This window comes from Phyllobates terribilis, unplaced genomic scaffold (genome assembly GCF_046119375.1).
Source record: "Phyllobates terribilis strain yellow unplaced genomic scaffold, ASM4611937v1 Scaffold_161__1_contigs__length_4309998, whole genome shotgun sequence".
NCBI lineage: Eukaryota > Metazoa > Chordata > Amphibia > Anura > Dendrobatidae > Phyllobates > Phyllobates terribilis.
The window spans coordinates 1,715,306-1,722,321 of NW_027362921.1; the positions used below are offsets into that span (position 1 = coordinate 1,715,306).

Consider the following 7,016-nt stretch of genomic DNA (forward strand, 5'->3'; position numbering starts at 1 on the left):
TGGTATGCATGACACCCCTCACCCCTAACCTGGTATGCATGGCACCCCTCACCTCCAATCCTGGTATGCATGGCACCCCTCACCCCCAATCCTGGTATGCATGGCACCCTTCACCCCCAATCCTGGTATGCATGGCACTCCTCACCCCCAATTCTGGTATGCATGGCACCCTTCACCCCCAATCCTGGTATGCATGGCACCCCTCACCCCCCAATCCTGGTATGCGTGGCCCCCTCATCCCAATCCTGGTGTGTGTGGTACTCCTCATCCCTATCCAGGTATGTGTGGTACTCCTCATCCTATCCTGGTATGTATGGTACCCCATCCCTCATCCCTATCCTGGTATGTATGGTGTCCCTCATCCTGGTATGCATGGCACCCCTCATCCCCAATCCCGGTATGCATGGCACCCCTCACCCCCAATCCCGGTATGCATGGCACCCCTCATCCCCAATCCCGGTATGCATGGCACCCCTCATCCCCAATCCCGGTATGCATGTCCCCCCTCATCCCCAATCCCGGTATGCATGGCCCCCCTCATCCCCAATCCCGGTATGCATGGCTCCTTCATCCCCAATCCCGGTATGCATGGCACCCCTCATCCCCAATCCCGGTATGCATGGCACCCCTCATCCCCAATCCCGGTATGCATGGCACCCCTCATCCCCAATCCCGGTATGCATGGCACCCCTCATCCCCAATCCCGGTATGCATGGCCCCCTCATCCCCAATCCCGGTATGCATGGCACCCCTCATCCCCAATCCGGGTGTGCATGGCACCCCTCATCCCCAATCCTGGTATGCATGCCTCCCTTATCCCCAATCCTGGTCCTGGTATGCATGGCTCCCTCATCCCCAATCCTGGTATGCATGGCACCCCTCATCCCCAATCCTGGTATGCATGGCACCCCTCATCCCCAATCCTGGTATGCATGGCACCCCTCATCCCCAATCCTGCTATGCATGGCACCCCTCATCCCCAATCCTGGTATGCATTGCACCCCTCATCCCCAACCCTGGTATGCATGGCTCTCTCATCCCCAACCCTGGTATGCATGGCTCTCCTCATCCCCAATCCTGGTATACATGGCACTCCACATCCCCATCCTGGTATACATGGTACCTCTCATCCCTATCCTGGTATGTATGGTACCCCTCATCCTTGTATGCATGGCACCCCATCCCTCATCCTGGTATGCATGGCACCCCTTATCCCTATTCTGGTATGCATGGCACCCCTCACCCCCCAATCCTGGTATGCATGGCACCACTCTCCCCCCAATCCTGGTATGCATGGTCCCCTCACCCCCCAATCCTGGTATGCATGGTCCCCTCACCCCCCAATCCTGGTATGCATGGTCCCCTCACCCCCCAATCCTGGTATGCATGGTACCCCTCATCCTGGTATGCATGGTCCTCTCATCCCCCAATCCTGATATGCATGGTCCCCTCACCCCCCAATCCTGATATGCATGGTCCTCTCACCCCCCCAATACTGATATGCATGGTCCCGTCACCCCCCAATCCTGGTATGCATGGCACCCCATCATCCCCTAATCCTGGTATGCATGGTCCCCTCACCCCCCAATCCTGGTATGCATGGTCCCCTCACCCCCCAATCCTGGTATGCATGGTCCCCTCACCCCCCAATCCTGGTATACATGGTACCCCTCATCCTGGTATGCATGGTCCCCCCAGATCCCTCTCCTGGTATGCATGGTCCCCTTACCCCTCAATCCTGGTATGCATGGTCCCCTCACCCCCTCAATCCTGGTATGCATGGTCCCCTCATCCTGGTATGCATGGTCCCCCCAGATCCCTATCCTGGTATGCATGGTCCCCTCACCCCCCAATCCTGGTATGCATGGTCTCCTCATCCCACAATCCTGGTATGTGTGGCCCCCTCATGCCTTTCATGCTGTACACGCATACAAAAAAATAAACACTTTATACTCACCTTTCTTCCCTGTGCTACAGCGCTGCGGTGTCCTGTTCTGTCGGATGCCGGGGAAGGAGTGCGGCGCCGGAGCACCACACTGTCCGGTGCCATTTTGCTGAAGACGTAAAATGGCGCCGGATAGCACTATGCGCATGTGCCGATCCGATGCCTTCACTCCGCCCCCGGTCTCCGGCAAAGAGAGACGCCGCGGAAACGCTCCTCCCGGTCAGGTAAGTATGTAAGTATGGCGCCGGAGATCGTGGTATGCGCTCAGTGTCTACGCATACCGCGAACTCCGGCGCCATACACTCCTCTTACCTGTAACGGATGGATGCCTACTTCTGTCTGGAGCCAGACTGCGCGTCGCGCATGCGCAGTCTATAAAGGCTTCAGACAGAGACACACATCCCCGGTTATATTATAGATGAAAGGGTATATGGGGCCGTTATATTAAATTTAGTGCCATGTGGGGCCCTTTATATTAAATGGAGAGCTATGTGGTACCCATTATATTATGTGGAGGGCTATATGTGACCCCTTATATTAAACGGAGGGCTATGTTGGATTCAGTATATTAAATGGAGGGCTATATGGGGCCCATTATATTAAATGGAGGGCTATATGGGGTCCATATAATAAATTGAGAGCTATGTGGTGCACATTATATTAAATGAAGGGTTTTGTGGGGCCCATGTTATATGTAAAGCTATGTGGTGCCCATTATAATAAGTAGAAAGCTATAAAGGTCATATTATATTAAATGGAGTTCTTTGTGGGACCCATTATTTTACTTGCATGGCTACATGGGGCCCACTGTATTAAATGGAGGGTTTTGAAGATCTCTTTATATTATATGTAAAGCTATGAGGGGCCTATTATATTGAATGTTTGGCTATGTGGGACCTATTTTATTAAATTGAGGGCTATGTGCGCCCCCATCCTGTTATATGCTACCTCCATCCTGCGACTTGATCAGTTAACAGCTTTGACGTATACATTTTTGCCAGAACTCTACTTTTCAAAAAATTGTTTCATAATGAAGATATACAGAAGCATTTTCCAATGCCAGAGGAACAGGAGGCTTTGAGAGTTTTGGAGGGATTGGCGGCTGAACACAATATACCTTCTTTAGGTAAGGTTCCAATATCCATACGACCAAAATCAAAAATTTTTCCACCATTGTCACTATGCCCCAACGTTGACATCTTTGTTCAGCTGGTTTCTGAGGATTTATATAGCATACCTATCAATATACACAATGATAACCTTAGAATGTCTGAACACATCGGTTTGAAACGTCTTAAAGCAATAAAAGACGTTATATTCAAACCAGCTGACACGAGTGGCAACGTTGTGGTGTGGCCAACTAAAATGTATGAGGCAGAGGCAAATAAAATGCTTAAAGACCATCAGTGTTACAAAAAACTGACGTTCAATCTCTTATTATCTTTCAAAGATCAACTCAACAAAATCCTTTTAGCTGGGATAGAGAGAGGCATTATCACCAGGGAATTGTATGACACATTATTGGTGAAGGATCCATCTGTTTCAACGCTGTACTTGTTACGGAAGGTCCATAAAGATATGAAGACCACTCTGGGTAGACCCATAATTGATGGTATTGGAGGACTCACACAGAGATCAGTAAGTATGTGGATTATTTCTTAAACCTTTGGTGGAAACAATTCCCTCCTATCTACGTGATACATCTGATCTACAAAAAATTGACTCCACTCACATTGACAAGGATATGCTTCTTGTTACTTGTGATGTGTAGTCATTAAATACGAGTATCCGCCATGGTGATGGACTGAGAGCCGTTGCCCATTTCCTTTCCATGTCTCAATTTACCTTTGATGAGAGAGACTTCATTCTAACACTGTTGGAGTTTGTACTCACCAAAAACTTTTTTGTCTTCAATGGGTCCTTCTTCCTGCAGCTCCAGTGAACAGCAATGGGGGCAGCCTGTGTGCCCTCTTAGGCTCAGTTCACACGATGCGTATTTCATGCGTTTCCGCGGCGTTTTTGCAGTTGCGTAAACGCCGCGGAAACGCATGAAAAACGCATGGTAGAAGGGAAGCAATGTTCCCCAATGGAAATCCGCATGTGCTGTGCCCATGATGCGGATTTTTCCGCAGCGTAAACGCTGCGGTCAAAAATCCGCAGCATGTCAATTAATTTTGCGGAAACGCGGCGATTTCGCCGCCATTGACTTGCATTAGAACGCGCCAATTCCGCAAGACTGCATCTGTACTTGCGTAATTGGTGCGTTCTAATGTGCGGATGGTACCCGGGTGTGGAGGAGAGGAGAGTCTCATCCACACCCAGGTACCATTAAAAAAGCTGTAAAAAAAGAATAAAATAAAAAATAAATGTATTCTTACCTTCTGTCGGCCCGCACAGCGCTCCCGCTTGCTTCCCGGCACTTGCAGTGAGTTGTAGGACCTGCGGTGACGTCAGAGTCATGTGACGGGTCACGTGACGCTGACGTCGGCAGGTCTTTCAATTCAAAGTTGCCGGCAAGGGAGAGCGGAGTGAGCGGGACACCGGGGGCCATCGGAGGTAAGTATATACACTCTCTCGGGTCACACTATATAAATCCATGCTGTTTGCATGGATTTATACAGTGTGACCTAGTTGTCAAGCACTTTCCAGGTGATGCTAAAATCGCCTGGAAAGCGCTTGTCAATCTGCATGCGGAAACGCATGTGAATCTGCATGTGGATCCGCATGTATTCTGCAGGAAAAACGCATGCACAATCTGCATGCGTTTTTTCTGACAGGGAGATGCAGAAATGATGCAGAAATTTTCTGCTTCATTTCTGCATCGTGTGCACATACCCTTATGCTAACTTGTTCCTGGGGCTGTGGGAGAGGGAGCTCTTCTCATCACATTGATGCTCATCAATGGACCGGGTCATTTTTTGGACCCGGTACATTGATGATGTATTTTTGATCTGGCGAGGTACATCTGTAGAACTACTCAGTTTTTTTCAAGAACTGAATTCTAATGAACTTATTATCAGACTGACGTATAAATTCGATTATCAAAAGATTGATTTCTTGGATGTGACTATTAAAAGGGGTGAATCTGGCATTTTACAGTCTGATGTCTATCGGAAAGAGACAGCCGTCAGTGCTGTCTTGCACACCTCTTCTTCACATCCAAGACATGTGGTTAGATCAGTTCCAATTAGTCAGTTTCTTAGAATCAGACAGATTTGTTCTACCATTGAAGACTTTGAAATGAGAGCAGAGGAAATGAAAGGGAGGTTTTTGGATAGAGAGTACAGTAAGAGAAGCATTAAGTATGCCTACAATCGAGCGAAAAATGCTACTCGTCAACAATTAATCTATCCTAAGAGACAATCGGTGAAAGCCAATCCTGTGAGAATGGTGACTCAATACCATTCTCAATGGCAGAGGATGTATGACATTTTTAAAAAACATTGGCTCATCCTATTGGCTGATCGCACCCTTAAACAATACCTCCCTACAAATCCATCTATCACTGCACGTAGATCTTTAAATTTACAGGACCATTTGGTTCGGAGCTATTATACACCGACTAATCAGTCACGGATTACTGACATCAAACCAACCGATAAGAAGAGGAATTGGGGCTTCACTCCATGCGGCTCCTGTATAACTTGCCTTAATATTGAAAAGACTAAGAAGTTTCTCTCTTCGACTGGAAAGGAGTTTGATATCACATACCCTATTACCTGTACAACACATAGCGTAATATATCTTGCTACATGGCCCTGCTCCTTAATATATATAGGCATGACAACTAGGATGCTCAAAATTTGAGCGAGAGAACTTGTCCAGGACATCATGGCAGCTGCTACAGAAGACAATTTGGATCTATTAACGACAATACCTAAACATTTTAAGCTCCATAACGCTTGTGATCCTTCGGGTTAAGGAGATAGACCACATATATTTGAACCTGCGTGGTGGTAATACCAGCCGACTCCTGGCCCAAAAAGAATCAAGATGGATCTGGACTTTGAAAACGTTACATCCCCATGGCCTTAATGAGGCCTTGACTTTTACTCCATTTCTCTAATCTCCCTCCCCTTTTTCCCCTCCAGCCGTATTTTTGGCATCATGTTTTTATAATGTTTTAAACTAAAATTATTTTAATTGTGTTTGTTGCTACAATCCTAATAATGTCCCATTTATCATCTTTTAGTATATACTTACCGTACCTTGATATTGGCTCTTGCTTCTATCCATGTTGAAGAGGATGTGGATGCCTCCTGGCATCATTTTGAAGGGGAGAAATAAGAGAATAGGATGAGAAGGCACCGCTAGACAAGATGCGGACAATTAGGCTTTAACAGCCTATATCTACTACATCTGGACATCAGTTTGTTTCATGTGGATATATACTATGTTCTTATTATATGCATATAACCAATGTTATTGACTTGTCCAACTTCATTTTTTAAATGACCTGCAGGTTCATTTTTCTGTATGTCTTTCAGCTTTATCCATACTCTTAATAGCTTTTGGATCCGGGTATTTGCTACAATGTCTTTTTCTCTTTCTGGGGCATTTTCCTTGTTTATCCTTATTGGGGTTTCCTCCATGACATCAGGGCATGGCTCATATCACTGGCATCATTGGTACCATGTTGCCACCTGTGTTGAATTCATGTCCTTGATGCCCCAGGGGGCCCCCAATCTCCAACTTGGGTTTTCCTTCCCTTTTTTGTTTCTTTCTTATCTGGTTCTCCCTGACCTATATCTTAAGATAGTATAAATTGTATATGTTAAGATTTTATAAAACTTTTTTTGTTGATTCTTTACCATACAGGTCGTCATTTGACATATATGCTTCTTTTTTATATCCAGGCTTTAAACCCCTTCTGTCATACCTAGATATGTTTGGTAAAAGTTAATACTATATATTCTCCATGTCTGGTAAAAGTTAATACTAATTAGTACCCTGTTGTGCTATATGTCTGGGTTTACCTCTCACTGAGCTGTTCTCTATTTTGACCTTTTGTGACAGGTTTTCTTATATCTAACTGTGACTTTCCATCTATGCGCGTGCCTTCCTCCCGTTC

The 7,016-nt window shown here is 46.5% G+C and overlaps 1 long non-coding RNA gene across 4 annotated transcripts in view; it reads left to right on the forward strand.

Annotated features, from left to right (window-relative positions):
- LOC141207880 (uncharacterized) overlaps positions 1-6,714 on the forward strand; it is a 69,867-nt gene extending 63,153 nt beyond the window's left edge. For 3 of the 4 annotated variants that reach the window (XR_012278202.1, XR_012278203.1, XR_012278204.1), the window contains 3 exons: positions 2,947-3,071; positions 3,396-3,583; positions 6,138-6,714. This is a non-coding gene — a long non-coding RNA (uncharacterized lncRNA). The remainder of the gene's footprint in view (positions 1-2,946; positions 3,072-3,395; positions 3,584-6,137) is intronic. The other variant, XR_012278201.1, reaches the window with a different exon arrangement.
- Positions 6,715-7,016: the final 302 nt, after the last annotated feature.